The sequence below is a fragment of the Schistocerca cancellata genome, chromosome 2 (genome assembly GCF_023864275.1).
Source record: "Schistocerca cancellata isolate TAMUIC-IGC-003103 chromosome 2, iqSchCanc2.1, whole genome shotgun sequence".
Lineage (NCBI taxonomy): Eukaryota > Metazoa > Arthropoda > Insecta > Orthoptera > Acrididae > Schistocerca > Schistocerca cancellata.
The window spans coordinates 558,299,422-558,320,821 of record NC_064627.1 but is presented as its reverse complement, the minus strand read 5'-3'; positions in this window follow the sequence as shown (position 1 = coordinate 558,320,821).

Sequence of the window (21,400 nt, the reverse complement as noted above, 5' to 3'; positions counted from 1 at the left end):
CAGCTTCGTTACACAATGTGCAACGACGAACCGTGTACTGTCTTATTCTCTGTAACATTCCGCGCTCCCCTCTCTTGGGATCAGTCGCTCTAAAGATGCGCTCAGTAATCTCGGGCTGGTGCCGAGTACAAGTGGGACTCCAAGTACCGGTAACTACAGAGGAAGAAGTCGAGAGGGATGAGGTCGGGGCAGTACGCAGGCCTAGCGACTGGGCATCTCCTTCCAGTTACTCTCTGTCTGAAGTTTCTGTCCGATATGCTCCGGTCCAAGGGTAGAAGTGCGCTGGCGCACCATCGATCTAAAACCACAAACTAGCGCACAATTGCAAGGGGACCTCCTCCAGAATAGGCAATGCATTCTCCAGAGGCTTCAAATACCGCGCACCCTTTCAGCTATGTGGTAAAATGTTTGGTCACTGTGAGCTCCAAGAATTCCAGCCGTAACGTTTACACAGAATCTTACCTGGTAACTCCTCGTGCACGTAGTGAGTGACGTAAAAATGCCGAGTCTGCGGTGGTGTTCGTTCAAAGTTCTCGGGTTTCCAGCCACGTCAAGTGATTAAAATTACACGCGATTTCGGCCAAGCACTCTTAGACATTCTCAAGTGGTATGGCTGACAATGACTTCGACTGTGACGAAAGATTGGTCGGCCGAAAGCTCGTTTAAATTTAATCACTTGATGCGGCTGGAAATCTGAGAGCTTTTTATTCAGGTACTGCGTGGATTTTCAACAACCCAGTGGTGGCTGTAGAAGCTTTATTTCGAGTTTCCGGCTACAGGTCCCATATACCAAAACATCCCGAATATCGTCCTCTGCAGTCTCCCAAATTTTTAAAACGTCATTCTGCAACGCCCCCCTGTATTCTTCAGTGTGCCAGCATTGATTGTGTCTTAAGTGCTGTTATTACTAATTTTATTGAATGTGAATGAAAAGCTTTCTTGAAATCTGTGAATCCTAGACAAAATGGAAATTCATACTGATTACTCCGATGTGTAATTGATTTCAGTTGCGAATGGTCATTGTACTACATCCAAAACTTTTAAACTCAACCTGTTCATTTTCTTGATTGTACAGTGTGAAGAGGAGGCTGATACGATTTTACGTACAAACGCTCGTAGTAGATCTTAAAATGGAAACTATTGTAGGCAATTTCGTAATGTAAATGGCTAATGTCGTATATATGCCTCACTAATTTCTGAAATAACCATTTACGGTTAACCGAAAAGAAGATACAAAAAATATAACATCAAATAATGTTTGGGAAATGTATAACGGAGCGGTTTTCATGTGCGTTTTCAGAGAATATAGTTTAAAAATTGCTGAAAAAGTTTTCGGTCTTCGCTGCACAAAGACAAGATATCTCGAAGAATTGTAACCCTTCGACCGGTTTTCTTCCCCACATTTGACGATCCCGAGATAGAGCCTAGTCTCTAATAACAACGTTGTCGACGGGACGTTGAATCCCATCCTTTCTTCATCTTGTTGCACTTTTCGCGGACAATTGTTCAGTCTTGTCTAAAGTCTCGAGTGTTGCTGTCGTAAATGCAGTAGAACACGAGAATTCAGCGGTGAAGCCGAGAGCGACGCCAGATACTTCGCTGTTTGCTTAAACATTTCCAGTGATGAAATTTTGTCAACAACGAGAAATCGTTTTATTAGGAGTTGTTTACGGAGTCTCACAGAAGGGCTGTAATACAGAGTGGAAAACTGTACTTTTTATATCGATCTTGCATGCTCCCTGTGTAAGCTCCGCGTGTGATACGACAATGATTCAACTATTTGTCTCATTGTCGGCAAACTTTCTTAAACAAGTCTGGTATTGCTTCCTCGACATGTGTAGTAATTCAGCCGTGCGTGGTTCGTGTTCGTGCCATATCTCATTTGACATACTGTTTTTACCATATTACCACCTCGTTATATTAATTCCAGTTACAGGAATAACTGAGTGCCCGTGAGCGGCAGCAGCGGCGCTTACCGATATAAGACCTAGCGTATTATCTTTGCTGACTGCTATTACTTCCCGGTTTTCATGTGTTTGGAGTTAGTTCGGATCTGCCCAGTGAGTTGGGAGGCGCTAGCGGTGCAGTTCGGTCCTGGCGGTGTTTAACTTAGGACGTGGCAGAAGTTCAGTCGGGGCGAGGCTGCAGTGATGTCCGGACAGCCATGACTCGCTCGACGGTTGCCGATACGTATCACTTGAGTGCGGACCACCATGGTTGGTCGTCAGCCGGTCGTCTTGTCGACGACGTGTATGATGGCCGGCGATCGCTCATGGGTTGCCTGCGTGTGCCGACTCGTGACTCGTCCTTGTTACTGCACAGTCGCTGCCTGCTGTCTCCGTACTGATGTGTGGCAGTCGGTCGGTTGGCGTGGAGCAGCGAGGAAATCTCCGCACGGCGTGGTTTGCCCGGGCTCACTGGCGGTCTCTATGCGGTGTCGGAGTGTGTGTGGCTGTTCCCATTGCTACGAGGTCCGTGGCTCACCGACCCTGGACACTAAAGTTGAGTTTGGATTTAATTTACCAGCAAGTCAAGACTGTTCATATCGTACCATTTGGTTCTCGTTATTGGCTGTTGGGACATTCCCGCGAGCAACAACGTGTGTGTTCGAGTTGGCGAAGGCTTAGACACTGTCCAGTGGAGTCTAACTGTATTTGGTTATTTGCAATTCAAGTGCACCAGCGGAATTTTCTGCCTTGTGGCCGTTAACGTTGCGGTTACTTGCCCTGCCCATTGACTTAAATTCAGGCAGTGTCCTTTCCTTACCGTGTTGTCGCTGTCCAGCACGGTGTGTAGTTTGACAGCTTAATGTATGCTTGTTTGTGGGCGTCCATGCCTTTTACGTTTTGCATTGAACTCCCAGTTGTGTGCTGGTCGAGTGGAGCGCAAGTTACCTTGTCGGTGGGTCCGTTGACTGTCTGTCCCTTGGGTTGTCGTCGGATCGAGAATGGTTGGGCCGACTGCCTGTCTCACCTAAGTGATCATTAATACTTCAAGTGCTGGCCGACCTTCGAAACTTCTGAGCGCCGTTATGTGCACTGCCTTTTCTTATTTTGTTGTGTGTATTTGTATGGCTCATAGGAGATGATTTTGAATTAAGGTTGAATTGTTTTTAGTGGTGTTTTAAGTTATGAGCCTGCAGCCGCTTTGAAGTTAAATTTCCTTGCTTGTCAAGTGTTATATTGTTTGGGCCTTCAGCCGTTTTAAAATTTAATTTAATTTAATTTAATCTTTTGTCTCGTATCAGATTGTTTGGGCCTTCAGACGTTTAATATATTGTTTAAAGATAAAGCCTTGGGCATTCTGCCTACGAAAAATTATTTTAGTTGTGTTTTAAGTCATGGGCCTTCAGCCGTTTTAAAATTAAGGATCTTTGTCTTTCGAGCATTGTTTGGGGCCTTCAGCCTAATTGAAAATAAGGCCTTCTGCCTTGTTTTTTTTTTATTTAATTTTGCCTTGAGTCTTAAGTCATGGGCCTTCAGCCGTCTTTAAATTAAGGTTGTTGCTTTTCAAGTGTTAGATTTTTGGGCCTTCAACCAAATTATAGAGCTTACCTAAAGTGAGGCCTTCTGCCTTCTAAATATTCTCTTTGGCGTCTGAATCTTGAGTTAATGGCTTTTAGCCGTTTTTTTTTTAAATTAAAGTGGTTGTGCCCCTAAGGCATAAGATAGTGTGGCGAATTCATCCGATAACTAAGTTCAAGAATTTGTACAGTGATGTTTGGTCGAATAAATAAAGTTATATGTGTTCGAGTGTAGCTGACAGCCGCTCATTTTGGCCCCTTTCCACAATTTCAACTACCTGTCCTGTCCTGCGGGTTTAGCAGGGCGTTTTTGTAATTGTGGCAGCATCGCTAGAAGTGGAGAGACGTAAACTGTGTTTTTACGAAACTCTACTGGAAGATATCACTCAGTGATAGGGCGAGTGGAGGCTGTGAGCGGTGCGGAAGATCTGGTGAATTTGCTGCGAAACAGCTGCCTGTTTACGGGGTCTGAGGGTTTCCGTTTTTACGGCAGCCAGTCCAATCGCTTCTGATCCTCTGCAAGTATTGGTACTTGTTGATTGTCTTTCGGTAGTGACGTCTGCGAACTTCCTGGACATTTAATCATTTTTACTACCGACGTATTATATCTGCCAGACCATCCTTTTCCTTGTCGTCAGTACAACCTTTTCCGCGAAATATTTCGTACAAAGAAAAAATGGCTCTGAGCACTATACGACTCAACTGCTGAGGTCATCAGTCGCCTAGAACTTAGAACTAATTAAACCTAACTAACCTAAGGACATCACACACATCCATGCCCGAGGCAGCATTCGAACCTGCGACCGTAGCGGTCACGCGGTTCCAGACTGAAGCGCCTTTAACCGCACGGCCACACCGGCCGGCATATTTCGTACAATTCTCGGCTTGGCGTAGTAGGAGAAGAAAGAGAAAAAGGACGTCAATCTTTCATCTAAATGTTTGTGGAATGACGATGTAGCTCACCCTCGTGCCCAATGAGGAACGTCTGAGATACTGTCAGGTAGTAATGGCTGCCGTTTTCTGCAGTGGTAACTGTTACATTGTGTCGAGTTACCTTTGAGCCCCAAACTGACGTCTAACTTTTACAACTTCACTGAATTTTCTCATTGTGAGAGTACTGAAGGCGATCTGTTTTAACTGTTAAAAACCATTCAAAAGCCAAGATCGCACAAAATAGTTCTTATTCAAGACTACCGGTTTCAACAGTTTCAGCTGTCATTTTCAGGTCTTAAACATATTTTGGTAGTAAAACATGTTTATTTTACGCTGAACCTCATGCACAAGATGTCAAGTGGATAAGTCCCAGAAATTTCTCCATATGAATAAATTCCTGTGATACTTTATTATGTAAAGATCGCTTAATAATAACAATGTTAACATTGCCGGTTTCGAAGCTGATTGCCGTCTTCAGATGTGATTAATCCGCTAACAGCTTCGTCATGATGTTAGAGATTCGAGTTAAGCAATTTGAACATCATGAAGTCATATAAAATATGTCCTCACATAATAAAATACTAAAAGCTGGACACGTTTCCTTGGGCCTTCCAACCACTACGACTTCGATGTGCAGGACATGTGACCTGCCTGCAGCAGAACATCGTCGAGCCGAAGTCGTCTCGCTACCAATACCTGGAGAGTGTAAACAAGTACGACAGCTAAACTTCAAACTCCGCTGTCTGCTATGATGGTAATCTCGTGTATGAGTATGGACGCCTGACATAATTATAGAATAATCTGTAAACACTCGAGTTACTTAATACAAAACGCTAAAAGCTGAATGTTGAAAAGCTAGTGATGAACGAAGCAAAACTGTTCCAGTGCACAAGGTGTGAGACAGTGAAATTGTCTGAATGGGTATGGCGCTCATGAATTAGGTGTTGACGAATAGGAAGCACTTCACAGACTCGTGACATTACTGTGCATGAACTACCTTCTTAGGATTGGCGTATAGTCTTCGGTTCCATTCCTGGCGACAGATTTTCTGTGGTTGAAGAGTATGGAATAGTGTCCGTTCCAGTCTTGTAGGATCAAGTTGGAAAATTGTTGAATAACGCAGCAGCGACCTTGAATCATGTCTTTCCACTTCTGAGATGAAGTACAAGCAACTGTTTACGGTTATTGTTGGTGGACATCCACTGCATGGAAGAGAAACATCCAGAAGATGTCAATGTAGCTTCATACATGTACACATCACCGGGGGTTATGTAGATCTCTGACAGCTAGAACTGCCACAAGAGTGCATTGTGTTGTTGGTGTTTACAATTAATAAAATGTTCCGGGCTACTACACCGTGATCGAATGGATTTAACCTTAAAACCCAGCGTTTCGTACCTAAATGTGCAGGACATTTTCAAGGGGGGTCGCAGCTTCTTTGAATGTCCGATTCACACCCTTGCTCGCTACTGACTGCAGCAAAATTCCGCTTCTGCATGCTTCCGCGTAGTGGCGTGATGTCACATGTTTTGAGTACGTGAGCGCAGTTGGCCGTTGTCGACTGCTGTCGCTCGCCGGTATCTGCCCATCGTGGAAGACTGCTACACATCTATATCAGCAACGGAATGCGGATGTCATTCAATTTCCCGCCCTCCTCCTTCCTACTGAAATCCCACGGGTGTTTTAGAATTTCTGTGGCCTCTCCTCTCTGTATGACCACCCGTAACAAAAGCGAGGCATCATAAAAACGTTGGCGGACAGATCAAGGAAATTCTGCGAACTAGAGCTGCATGAATCAGAATTAAGCATTGCTCAAGAATGGTTATTCTTTCACTTAGGTGAAAAGAGCGTGAAGACCACCGCGATACTTAAGCACCAGTGAAATTGGAAGGTTTCCTGCCTTTCATCAAGGACGTTACTGACCGCTTAGGAAAAATCCTGGAAAAGCGGAGCATCGCGGTATTCCACAAGCTCACCCGGAAGATACAAGATCACCAGAAATCGGCAAAGAATGCTCGCCAGCCGCTGGAAAAAGGATTCTGTGTAGATGTGGGGAGGTGTACGTGGGTACTAAAAAAAGAACGATCAAACGACGACCAGAAGAGAACGGGGCAATTACTGAAGAGGGGAGTTTGACAGATCAGCTGTTGCGGAAATACTATGCAGCCAGGATACCACCACGTTCATTTTGATAGGACTCAAGTACTGGCAGACAGAAGCGGATATCATAAAAGGTTATATAAAGAGGCCATAGACATTATAAAATACCCTAGGAATTTCAATAGGAAGGAGGATGGCGTGAAATTGAATGACACCTGGATTCTCATGCTGAAGAAGGTGTATGCCAGTCTTCCACCATGAGGTGACAGCAACAGCTGACGACAGCAGTCGACTACCGCCAACTGCACTCGCTTATTCAAAACATGTGACGTCACGCCACTGCGCGGAAGCATGCGAAAGCGGAATTTTGCTGCAGTCAGCAGGGAGACTGGGTGTGAATCGAACATTCAAAGAAGCTACGATCCCCTTTGAAAATGTCTTCCGCAGACGGGGACGACACGTTGGGTTTTAAGGTGAAATCCATTCGACCGCGGGATAATAGCCCGGAATGTTTTATTAATTGTGACTTTTCTGGCCGTGAAAGTTTACATTTTACAATAGTGTTTAGTGTTGTTACCAGGCCTGGTAGAGTATATAAGGGGATCGAACAGATTCATATGTTGAATGATCACTTGAATGACAGGGAGATGCTGTGTACACGTGTGAGACAGCGTTATCACCACCTGACAGGATTTGAAAGGGGCTTCACAGTGTTTGGTAGGCCGGTCAAATACGTGCAATAGCCAGACTTGTGGAGCATTCGGATTTGACAGTGGCCCACAAGTGGACTGCATGGAAACTTGAGGGCAGGTACACTCGTCGTCAAGCTTCCAGTCTACCGCGTCCGACCACCATATGGGAGGATCACCATATTGTCCTCCAACAACATCGTAATCCTTTCACGTTTACATATGCGATCAAATAACAAGTAGTTTTCAGCGATGAACTGTGGTTCTGCACTTTCCTGGATGATCATCGTCGGTGAGTATGTCGTCTACCGTCATGCTGTGGGGAGTCATCGGTTATGCTTCTACATCGCGGCTCGTATTGGTTGAGGAAATTCTGACAGCACAACGCGGCGTCATGGACATCCTGCATCCTCGTGTGTTGTCTCTCATATAACAGTATTGTGATGCCATTTTTCAACAGGACAATGCTAATGCACACAATGCGTTTTGAACTTGCTTGCGTGATGTTGAGGTATTCCTGTGCCAGAAAGATTTACAGATGTGTCCCCGGTTGGACACGTGTGGAACCAGTACGGACATCGTCCCAGTGTCAGTATCTAGAATATCAAGGACTATGCTAGCGTGCTAGCTGACCTTACGAGAGGATGCAACAGTTGTACAACACTCTTCCGAACAAAAATATCGCATGCTATATGACACCCTTCCCAACTGAAATAGTGCATTCATACTGGCCAGGGGGAGTGCAACATCATGGGCTCATATTGACAAACTTTTTCTAAATGTAACTCTATTTTGTAGTCATTGAAATGTCACGCACTTTTTCAATACATGAAGTTGTACAACATTTCCCCCTCTCATTCTGAATGCTTAACCTTTTTTTGTCGGGCAGTGTATGTATAGCCTTTTGAAATAGTCCCTTGGAGGACGACTGCAGTGGCGGACTGGCTCCCCCGCCCCGCGGCACTTGACTTGTACTGTACGAGCAGGGCCAGGGTCGCCGCTGGGGTTCACATCGATCACCCGCACGCGCGCCACGTCCTCCTTCCTAACCCGCCGCCGCTAGTCAGATTGCTAGAGCTGACGTAATTTCTCGCAACGTCGAGCCAACTGGTGTCGATAACAGCGGGGCTTAGCTGCGCAGTTCTGCAGTTCTGTAGCTGCGAAAGACGTCAGAAACAACTATCCGTTAAGACTGAGGAAATACGACCATAACACCAAGTGTACTGAGAAAAAAGATGTCTTGGGATAGCAATATGCACATATATTGATAATATTGTATTATATTCACAAGGTATCATAGAGCAGTGTATTGGCGGAGGTGTCATTTGTACTCCGGTGTATAACGGTACTTTGCGGGCAGGCGTGTCAATTAGCATCATATTAATTAAAATCGGTGATAAATAGACTTTACTTTGGAAGAATTAAAAAGGGGAACGTAATACGAAACTTAAATAACTGCAAAGTATTACTAAGAACCAATATAATGAAAAGTATTAAAAAGCAAAGTAGCAAAGACCAAGCGGGACAGAGATATAGGGGCGCGTTTGTTTTTTAATACATATAAAAGAACATGTAACACGTTATTGAGCTCTCTTCCTTCAGTTATCGCGATCGGGCTAGTAGATGAAAAAGTGGTATGCGACTGCGAAATTCGTTAAGGAGATTATTTAAAGACTCTTCAAGCACGTTTAAAATACATTACGTGTGACGAAGTGATCAGAGACGTCTATTGTCGGGTGAAGTGAAAATGATTCCGACAACATAATTCGAACTTTGTGTTAGCTGGGAAAAATACTCTTGGGAAACTATTATGGTTGTGGAACCCACGAAAGTTGTACGCAACGGAAAACTATAGTTTACGTAATTCTGCATTTTATAAAATTATGAAACGCGTGTGCGCGGAACATTAAGAGAATCTTATCCTTGGACGGTTGCGGGGGTAACTGATACAAACAACGCGCCAGCATAAAAATAGTTCGCTTATTAACTACCAGATATTAATTAACGGGGACCTAAAATACTAAAAAAGTGCTTGCACCGTTAAATTGAACCTTGCGTGTGAAAGACAATCACATCGAACATTTCGAGAGCGAAGAATAGACATTTAAGCGCCGAATTGATAGCCTCGGTCGTGTCGATATTTGGACATAATATAACACGCATTATTCAGAACACGATATCGACCATTTTAATACTGAAAAGAAGGATAGGATCATCACCCTCAACCCCGATTCATATTTCATATTTAGTTAGTGAAAAAAAAGTGTTAATAAACACACTACATTTTAATTTTATCCACGATTTTGGGCTCATTACGTAGTCTTGGCTACATGATAAACAATATCTGTGGAAGTTATATACAACGTATCGTCATAATAATTAGCCAACCAATAACGTGGGACACCAAAATGTAAATGCATGAAATTGTTCTTACAGCGGATGTATAATGTGTGAGTGCGACGAACTATATTGAGAAACTGAACATCCATTACGTACTTGCATGTTTATCTGCGAAAATTGTCCTTGTCGGTACATCAGCATAGAGTTCGAATAGAATCGCTGGAACACTGCAAACCATTCAGATTAATCGAACATCTAAATACTCATATTGCTGGTACCACCAGGATGTGTTCTTTCTCCTCACCCCCGTGGCAGTAATTGAATTAAGAGTCAGCCGGGAATAACATTTAAATCAAAGGACGACCATTGAGCTAGCGTCACGAATTTTCAAACGTACACTGCCATGCATGAAGGCGAGTGACACCACGAGTGCTAACGTCGATCGATGGGTGTCGTCGTGATCGTATTGAATGACATTGAGCGGTCACAGGTGGTTCATGTGAAAACGTTTCCAACGTGATTATGGCTGCGCGACGGGAATTAACGGACTTTCAACGCGGAATGGTAGTTGGAGCTACACGTAAGGGATTTCAGTATTCCGATATCCAAAGTGACAAGAGTATACTGAGAATATCAAATTTGAGGCATTACCTCTTAATACGGACAACGCAGCGGCCGACGGCCTTCACTTACCGACCTAGAGCAGCGGCGTTTGCGTGGAGTTATCAGTGTTTGAAGACAAACAACACTGTGTGAACTAACCGTAGAAATCACTGTGGGAGATAATCGAGAAGTCAGTTCGTGCACAAAATCCACCACCGGAAACTCGGAGCTATGGACGAATATAGAGGTAGGGGACTTCCAACAACCATACCATCTCGAGTTGCTGCACACGCTGGGCAAATTTCTTGCACAACATTAGGTCCGGCACAACATTAGGAGGTATCCGTTGATTTTTATCACACCAGTGTATCTGCACAAATATCTTAATTGGAACGAAAAAAATTTTAATCAGTATTCTTATAAGACACCTCAAAATTCATAAATCGCTGATGCATGTATTTTTTTCCTGCTTCCCTGTTGCTATTCTGTACGTGAGCGGAACTACTACATCTCTTTCCGCCTGTAGTGATGGATTTCTTAGGCTCCAAACTGTACATGTTGTGAGCAATTTGTTCCGCCCACTCTGGAAGTTAATATCTGTGATGAGATATTTATTATGTCATCTTTATTGAGAAGTTAATTTGTAGTTGATACAAGAAATTTTCGATTTTTCTGCAATGGGACACTGAAATAACTCAATAGCGATAGACGAAAATCTGTGCCGCACTGGGATTCGAAGCCGCATTTCCTGCTTTACGTAAGAGCTTTGGCTATCAGATCACGTCGCACACCTGACCCACGTCTCCATACGTCGCTCGTTACTGAGTAGTGTCCCCGGCCCATTATTCCTCGTTGTCCATCCCCGGAAGAGTTACTAATACATCGATGAGCTGTTGGCGCACACCTGTCTGTTCTTCCAGACATGGGCCATACCTATGTAAGCTAGTATGTCGATTTCACTTCAGTGCCGCATTTACAGTCAATATTAAATAAAATAATTTGGTGCGTCATCTGTAGGAACGTAATTACACTGTTATAATTAAAGGGTTTTCTACAGAAACCAGTTAGTAACAGCTTTCCCAGTCTTCGGTAAAGCGAAAAATTCTTTTTGAAAATCGTAAATCTAAGATGTGTAAAAATTTCCGTAAGTTCTTGTAACTAACCTGTTACTACGGGTTATTCCTTATTATTGGGAATGGAAATACTTATTGCTTATGAAATTAACTTGAAGATTAGGGTCGCCACCGACTCTAACCATACAACTAATCGAAGGTTTGGTCGAGTCGGAAAATAAATTAATTTGATCACAGACCAAAGACTCACAAAAATGCATACGTTGTGAGGTCGCTCACAGCGGATACGGGTAATTAATAGTATTGTCTGTGCACTGTTCACGACAATCAAACATTTAAAATAAAATAGAAAATGCATGAACACTGCATAAGATCAGCTCCCAGCAACACACCTGAAAATATGACTTAATCTAAAGCATTTGTTATAAAATACAAGAGGAGACTGATCACTGGACCTGTGCATAAGGAAACGCATTGGATGTGCTAACGGGAAAGCTACGAGGTGAGTGGCTTAGGTGCAAAAACGTAATCTCGGAACGGAGAAAATTGTAGATAAAATCATTTATTCCTAAGATAAGGATGTGAGGCATGTACACGATTCCTGATAACACATGGTTTGTGGAGACACAATTTCTAGGTATAGTGCCAAATCCCAACAATATCACATCACACAATCATGTTAACATTATCTAAAACGAACATGCTATCGGACAGTTAGTGATGCCGGTAGCCCAACAACTATAAAGTTCTACCACGTGGTTGGCTTCCCACGGACGAAAGACACATAAAGTAAGAAAAATTTACGATAAGGCAAAGCTCTAAATATTTAGAAAGGTGAAAGCTTATGCAGGCATAGCTGAAGGCAAACAAACATTCATACAGAAGCGAGTGCTCACTTCTTATCGACACCTTTGTGTGGCGCTCTTCCGGCGGATCCAAGTCTGCTACAGAGATTTGCTAAAAGAAAAATCTGCCAAAGTTTTGCATTCCTTGCTGCGACAAAGCAAAGCAATCTTCCAGATTTTAAAAAGCGAGACCAAAAGCTAACAGCTCTCCCCTCGCCAAGTAACAACGCGCCACGCGGTCAGTGTAACTCACCCTTCTTCGACTGGAGCATAGCTGTGGACGCTTCCCGTACCGGCGACAGACTGCCCCCTTTTTTCCTCTCCAGCCTCCTCCACGCTCCGCGTGGACCGGAAAGCCCAAAAATGCCATTTCCGCCACCAACCTAACGCAGGTGGATTTCTCACAAGTAGTGCAAACCTCTTTGCCTACTTGACCACTACGAGAATTGGCTATTCTGTACCAGTGCTGCTGAATCTCTACGACTATCGCAGACTTTCTGCAGCAGACTACGCCACCGTCTAGCAACGTCACACACAACCACATTCATTCAATCACGCCACTATGAGAGTAAAGAGAAAAGAGAAACAAGGAAAAGAAAGAGAAATACTTGTGAAATTGGGCTACCGGACTAATGAAAGGTGGCTACAGGACCCTTTCATCACTCCAAACGTCCCGGAGAAGACTGTGCCGCGAATTTTCTCGCCATGCTAGGAGATTCGCCAACAGTCTTCGAAACAAACATACCCTAACGAGTAAGAATTGCAACAGCAAACAGCAGCACAAAAGAATTGACTAATCTCTTATATCCAAGTGAGCTTTATCTGACCTTAGTCAATAATTGTGACCTCATGCGGTCCGCAAAGCAAACAGAACAAATTAAATTAAGCGTGATATTCTACGCTAACATCATGTCATCTGACCTACTACGACCACAACCATGAGATATTATTTTAAAATTGCTTTAACCAATTATAAAAAGTTAACATAGAGACATAGATGAACAGGTACATAATATATACACTCCTGGAAATGGAAAAAAGAACACATTGACACCGGTGTGTCAGACCCACCATACTTGCTCCGGACACTGCAAGAACAACAGGATCCAAGTTATAAATCAATTAGCAATTAACAGTTGTTCGATATTTGTCACATCTTCTAGAACAGCTGCGAGGAGTTGGGTATTTTAGTTTCCCAGGGTAGAGTATTTAGGATAACTGGGCACCTCGTTCAACAACCACAAAAGTCGGCGTAGAGCGAGATGGGAATGTTGTCAAGGCACTGAGGTTAGATTTTGGAGGAGCAGAGTTCTAATTCCCAGCGGGGCATCCTGGTTTATGGTTCTCCAAAATAAATTAAGGCAAATCACAGGATGATTCCTTTGAGAAAAGGACACAGCCAAATTCCTTTCCCCCTACCTGCCCTATTCAAGCTTTCGCTACATATGCTCTATGAAAAAGATTATGGCTTCACGCTTTGTCTCAAGCAAAATTTAAACCAAGGCATGTAGTGCAAAAATAGGTCCACCGGTGTTGTGTCGAAATGTTAACTTGAATGTCACAAATATGGATCACGAGGCTACTAATTTTTAGCGCAAAATATTAATATTTTTAGTCTAGTGGGAGGTATTGAGAATGGAGCAACAGCAAGAAATGTGGGAAATGTTGTGGCAACGTAACATTGTCCAGATGATGGTGAGAAGACGTCGATGTGCAGGCCACATGACTTGCATGTTCCAGAACATCTTACTGACGACGTTTTGATGGTGAGAAGGCCCAAGGGTACATATCCTCTTGGAAAGTTACGGATGGATGAAGTAGTACGTGTCATACGTCAGCTTGGGATCAAAGACCACTGAATGACACTACAAGGCAGTCAACAAATGATCGTCAAGGTTCATAAACGACGTGACTGGAAGTGTACGGAATCGAGCGTTTTCATACGTTTGTGCAAACATGTTCCCTACACCTGTGGCATAGTACGTGTTTTAATTATTTATTTTGAAATTTTATGTTAATACTTGTTAGAACTACTGTATTTCTATTTTTACATTTACATATTTTCCTATCGCCTCTTACCCGTTACAGCGTTGTAACGCTCGCTGAGAATATTCCTTACCTAGTCGTTTTACATATTATGCTCCGCGTCGCTAATTATATCGGTGTCAACAAGTCATTCAATTTACTTTCCCTCTTCCTCTCAGAACGTTCAACTCATGTCGCCGCTGTCCATCTGAATACTGAAAGGGAGATATCGACCCAGTTATTGAACTGGCGCATGGAAAGCTACTGCGCTTCATTATGCATACTTAACGGCGTGATAGGTACTGCTCCTTCCTTCTTATTGTTTCTAGTCTGCTTGGAAGGTGCCACGTATCGATGTATTTGATCGCGGCTTCTTACCTTGCTTCACCATTTCTTTTCAGAAAACTCGTTTCACAGTCGCAGAAAAAACTGCTCCACGTACTCATTGCTGATCAGACCAAGTCACGCTATTAACTTAACTCATTTAATGACGAGTTTAACCAATTCGCGTCATATCAGTGTTGTGCTAATGACTGGAAGGTTAACTGTTTTTTAATGTCAGTGCTGGTGGTAGATGCTGATTTTTTACGAAGCTACCAACGCTTCTAAAAAGTGCTGTATACTCCTGAGTGTTTCCGACACCTCTAAGGCACCACGATGTTCGATTTTTATCTTTCATCTAGAAATTTATTCAGGCATTAAGGGGTTAATTTTGTATATTTTACTAAACTGCTGCGCTTTTGTGGTCACTTGTAAACGTATCACCTGTTGGTTTTCGCCTCGATACCTTAGGCCGTCGTATGTTTAATGATTTTTCTGCGTTTCACTAGCAAGAGTGGATGGCGCTGTCAAAGATTCGCCCTCCTTCGTGGTCCCCACCAGTAATGGAGAGTGAATCTCTTATAATACCAGCTGATCGTGTTGGTGAAACGTCAGAAAAATCATGAACAAATGTCAGCCTAATACACTCCTGGAAATGGAAAAAAGAACACATTGACACCGGTGTGTCAGACCCACCATACTTGCTCCGGACACTGCGAGAGGGCTGTACAAGCAATGATCACACGCACGGCACACCGGACACACCAGGAACCGCGGTGTTGGCCGTCGAATGGCGCTAGCTGCGCAGCATTTGTGCACCGCCGCCGTCAGTGTCAGCCAGTTTGCCGTGGCATACGGAGCTCCATCGCAGTCTTTAACACTGGTAGCATGCCGCGACAGCGTGGACGTGAACCGTATGTGCAGTTGACGGACTTTGAGCGAGGGCGTATAGTGGGCATGCGGGAGGCCGGGTGGACGTACCGCCGAATTGCTCAACACGTGGGGCGTGAGGTCTCCACAGTACATCGATGTTGTCGCCAGTGGTCGGCGGAAGGTGCACGTGCCCGTCGACCTGGGACCGGACCGCAGCGACGCACGGATGCACGCCAAGACCGTAGGATCCTACGCAGTGCCGTAGGGGACCGCTCCGCCACTTCCCAGCAAATTAGGGACACTGTTGCTCCTGGGGTATCGGCGAGGACCATTCGCAACCGTCTCCATGAAGCTGGGCTACGGTCCCGAACACCGTTAGGCCGTCTTCCGCTCACGCCCCAACATCGTGCAGCCCGCCTCCAGTGGTGTCGCGACAGGCGTGAATGGAGGGACGAATGGAGACGTGTCGTCTTCAGCGATGAGAGTCGCTTCTGCCTTGGTGCCAATGATGGTCGTATGCGTGTTTGGCGCCGTGCAGGTGAGCGCCACAATCAGGACTGCATACGACCGAGGAACACAGGGCCAACACCCGGCATCATGGTGTGGGGAGCGATCTCCTACACTGGCCGTACACCATTGGTGATCGTCGAGGGGACACTGAATAGTGCACGGTACATCCAAACCGTCATCGAACCCATCGTTCTACCATTCCTAGACCGGCAAGGGAACTTGCTGTTCCAACAGGACAATGCACGTCCGCATGTATCCCGTGCCACCCAACGTGCTCTAGAAGGTGTAAGTCAACCACCCTGGCCAGCAAGATCTCCGGATCTGTCCCCCATTGAGCATGTTTGGGACTGGATGAAACTTCGTCTCACGCGGTCTGCACGTCCAGCACGAACGCTGGTCCAACTGAGGCGCCAGGTGGAAATGGCATGGCAAGCCGTTCCACAGGACTACATCCAGCATCTCTACGATCGTCTCCATGGGAGAATAGCAGCCTGCATTGCTGCGAAAGGTGGATATACACTGTACTAGTGCCGACATTGTGCATGCTCTGTTGCCTGTGTCTATGTGCCTGTGGTTCTGTCAGTGTGATCATGTGATGTATCTGACCCCAGGAATGTGTCAATAAAGTTTCCCCTTCCTGGGACAATGAATTCACGGTGTTCTTATTTCAATTTCCAGGAGTGTATATCGATTGGAGTTGGTATTAGAACGGTGACTGTGTCCCTTGCTTGAAGTGTTTATTGTATTTACTAATTTGACCTGATCCAATTAGCGCCATCAGGCCCTCTCTTAAATCTGACCAGGTTTTCATATAGACAGTACCTTTCTTACAGCATAGCTACCTAAGTAATAACAATTTTAATACGAGGATTAATATTAAAATGATTTGAGTGTCTGAAGTGTCGATGTGAGTAAATATTAGTGACTGTGATGTAATAAATTTAATACTGCGGTACTTCTACTACTGCAGCCGCTGCCACTAACAGTGATAATTATAATAATCATGATAATGACGATAATAACAATAATGCTGGTGGCAGACACAAAAAAAATTCATAGGTGTGCAAAACAGATGTTTTCTGATATAGTGAGCTTCAGGAGAAGGAAATTTAAGGTGACTGCGCCAGCTGAGAATACTGGGAAAATCTGGTTGGAAAGAAGGATGTACAGGAATAACGAGTGGTAACCCTCAGTGTTGCTTTTAGATATGTCGTTAACTACCTTCTGAAGCTGGAGATATTATTCGGTTCTCTAATATAATGTGGGAAGTTATTCCATAGTCGGATTCCCGCTGCTCGGAAGGGTTTCGAGAAAGAGGCTGAACGCTGGAGTGGGACAGGAAGGATTTTGGTCTGATGGGAGCGGGTGTTTCTGCCATGTTGTCAGGACAAGAGCGTTAAGGACGAGGAGAGATATGAGGGACAGTGCTAATTGATAAGACAGTAGAGAAGACAGTGGGTATGGAAGTCTCTGCGCTTGTCTGCAATCAGCCAGGATAGCTGCGCATATGAGCAAGGAGTCGAGTATCACAGATATAACGAACACAGGCATTGATAACCAATTCCAGGTGCCACGAGTTTTCCTGTGAAAGGTCTTGCAGAATAACATCGCTGTTATCAATAATTGTAAGTATAAATGTTTGTACAAGTTTCTTTTTCGGGTCAAGAGGGTAGAGGTTTATATATTGTTGTTGGACATGGAAAAAAAAGATGATACTTTTTTGCACATTACAGTTGTATGCTCAGTCCAATTTATATTTTCGTCTATTATAACCTCTAGACTCCTTTCTGAAGGAGAGAAATGTCCTATAATTCGGGCTAATGAGCCTACGTTGACGAACCAGTACAGTTTGGGTTTTGGGAGGGTTGAGATTTAACCCTACATCCTGCTCCCATTTTCATAATGCACACGGGTTGGTACTGAGATTCTCGTTTGCGCTTCGCAGTTGAAAACTATCAGAAGCGGTGCGAGGTAAGAGGGATTTCCTTAAGTTGACTCCACTGTAGGTGTATCTTGTAGTAAAGAGTAAATGTATTAAAACTTCATGCATGATGTGGCAGTTTATCACACATCTCATTGCTTATGTTGTTATATCTTCTGAACTGTAATAGGTAAGTCTACATCTACATCTACATGATTACTCTGACTGAAATTTCGTAAATAGATCTCGCCGCGACGAAAAACGTCTTTGCTTTAATGACTTCATTACCAACTCGCGTATCATATCTGCCACACTCTCTCCCCTATTACGTGATAATACAAAACGAGCTGCCCTTTTTTGCACCCTTTCTATGTCCTCCGTCAATCCTATCTGGTAAGGATCCCACACCGCGCAGCAATATTCTAAGAGAGGAAGAACGAGTGTAGTGTAAGCTGTCTCTTTAGTGGACTTGTTGCATCTTCTAAGTGTCCTGCCAATGAAACGCAACCTTTGGCTCGCCTTCCCCACAATATTATCTATGTGGTCTTTACAACTGAAGTTGTTCGTAATTTTTACACCCAGGTACTTAGTTGAATTGACAGCCTTGAGAATTGTACTATTTATCGAGTAATCGAATTCCAACGGATTTCTCTTGGAACCTCATGTAGATCACCTCACACTTTTCGTTATTCAGCGTCAACTGCCACCTGCCACACTATACAGCAATCTTTTCTAAATCGCTTTGCAACTGATACTGGTCTTCGGATGAAGTGATTGTCACTTAATACTAAGGGATATGTATTCCAAGTTTGGCTGCAATCGGTCCAGTGGTTTACGTGAAGGTGTTGAAAACACACACACACACACACACACACACACACACATACATAGATAGATTTTTATAATACGTATGGATATAGAGAAAATGTACGCCTCCTGTCATAAATTATGTTTTTATTCATGATAAACTATGAATTTCGCGCCTTGGGAGCTTATCATGAGTTGATTACATCAGTTTTCCTGAAAGTCTCTATAGAGTTGCCAGAGCCACGTGTCTGTCTTTCGTTAATGCTCTGTTCGCTACAGCTACGGTGCCCAGTCGCTCCTCAGGAACCAGTGCTCAGTAATCAAGTTGCAGAACGGAATTTAAGGAACGCGATAAGCTATGGAGGGATCCTAAGTACAGTATCCTGAGTAAGTCTCACTTAACTTTCTATTAATTCTGCCACAGGATGGGGAGGGGACGGGGTTGATTAACTGTTAAAAGAAAATTAAGGAGTACAATATATTCACGCTTTACTTTATAAATGGAATAGCAAACATTAAATTGGTTATAAACAGTTCGCTGAAAACAATCAGTGCGTAGGTGATTAGAATTAATTATTACAACCAATTGTATGGGCTAGGTTCTGAGGGCATGAGAGTAATGAACTGATGCCTCCGATTTTCGACCATCGTTATCCTATCACGGAGTTAAACACCATGTATGCAGTGAAGGATGACAACCAATGAAGTCAAGCATATTACCAGGGCAAAGTGACCGATCGACGTCACCGAAGTTACCGAGTTAACGTGCTTACCTTGCTGCTGGTGCGTCGTGCTCTTACCACAGTCAAAGGAGATCGCCACAGCACCGAAACAACGCTAGCTCAAAGCTGGCCACAACTGCAAACCCAGACATAAAAGGCAGTTGGCGGATGATTCCACTTCGATAGTCAGAAGGCGCCCACCGCCTCTCCTCATTGTCTGGATCGCGATCGTAGTGTCCTCTCCTTTACTCCGAGCTTAAGTATCCCAAAACCATAACTCCCCTCGTTCTGGCGGCTGTTTTGCTCGCGTTTATAGTTTTTATGCCAATCGCTAAATTCACAGAGGTCAATGGTATATTTTTGCTACTGCCTGCAATCCACCTTCCAGAGGCTCCGTAAAACTATTTCTCCATTCATCTGACTTCTCTTTTTTCTTCTCTTACTAGTGCTTTTGTTCCTCATCAGCACAATCAGCGTAAGGTCGACGATGTTACTTTCGGACTTGGCAATGTTAGTTTTGTGGCTGGCCGGATGACCTTCCAGTCGCCAACCCGCTACCCCCTGGGATGGAATACGTGAACCCCAACAGCCTGCGTGTAGCATTGTTCATGCAAAAGTGAGTGAAATTTTTCGAAGTGTTTGTGAACCGTCTGACTGAGGTGGGACTCGGTGCCAGCTCAATATTTACCTAACTAGCTGTGGGAAACCATCTAGAAACTACATCCACCCACCTCGTTAAGCCTCCAGGCGGATTCGATCCGGGGCTAGCACACGTCCCCCCCCCCCCCCCCCCCACAAGCAGTGCCTTAACATGCGCGACTATCCAGGCGAGTTCTCCAATCAGTTGACTTACGTGCTCTTTAATCTAAATATTGGGATTCAGAACATAAGTCACAGGCCGTCCACCAACGCGTGCTAGTTTTAATCCCGCTGGCGCGTTTCGTCACCATGGAAAAACTGAAAGGAGAGAACCACGCCTACTTCGCTTGGCATCGGCTTGGCGGGTCATAAGCAACACGGTAATAATTCAAGCTGCGTGATGTTTTGGTATACTTTCTATTATCTGCGGGTGGAGTCTATGCTTTTGCAAATTGAGAGAACATTTTTACGAATTCTTTCACCCATCCCGATTCAAATAAAATGGCTCTAAGCACTGTAGGACTTAACATCTGTGGTCATCAGTCCCTTAGACTTAGAACTACTTCAACCTAACCTAAGGACATCACACACATCCATGCCCGAGGCAGGATTCGAACCTGCGTCACCCAACCACAAAAAGTTTCTCGCGCCTGTAGGCGCTTGCTGCAGCCAGCTAGTTAAACTGACAGAACGGTGGAGGGGCTGTATTTTGAAGCAGCGGAAGAGTTTCAGTACATCGTCCGTGGTTCCGAAGATGCCATTTCCTGGTGCCTTGTCAGCAGCAGCAATGCCGTCCATGACGCGGTGCACTAAAGCTCCGTCATTCCGCTTCTTAGCTGGCCCCAGGTGCACTATCCGGTCTGAAAGGAAGCTTCATTCCCTGTCCCTCAGTTCACCCCACGGGTCTGGTCGTCGTTCTCCCTCAAGTACCTGCTTGCCCACAACGGCTTGTTGTCCGTCCCAACACACAATTACTACAGTACGCAGGAAATCAAATCAGAATGTAAACAACCCAGAGCGTTAGTAGTGCCCTTGAAATCTGTTTCATATCCTTCGTTTGAACTCAAAGTGCCATTATCGAGTCTAATTATCATGAACATGCTAAATCATCCCATCATCTCACACATGAATGACTAGCGGCGAAAGCCGGCCGTGGTAGCCGAGCGTTTCTAGGCGCATCAGTCTGGAACCGCGCGACCGCTACGGTCGCAGGTTCGAATCCTGCCTCGGGCATGGATGTGTGTGATGTCCTTAGGTTAGTTAGGTCTAAGTAGTTCTAAGTTCTAGGGGACTGATGACCTCAGATGTTGAGTCCCATAGTGCTCAGAACCATTTGAACCATTTTTGACTAGCGACGTTTCACACTTTACGTTTGTACTATTACATGTAGACAGGTTACTTAGAATATAATTATTACTAACATAAAAATGGTAATTGTTTTTAGTGTTCACCTGGTCAGTGTGTCTGACTGTGATA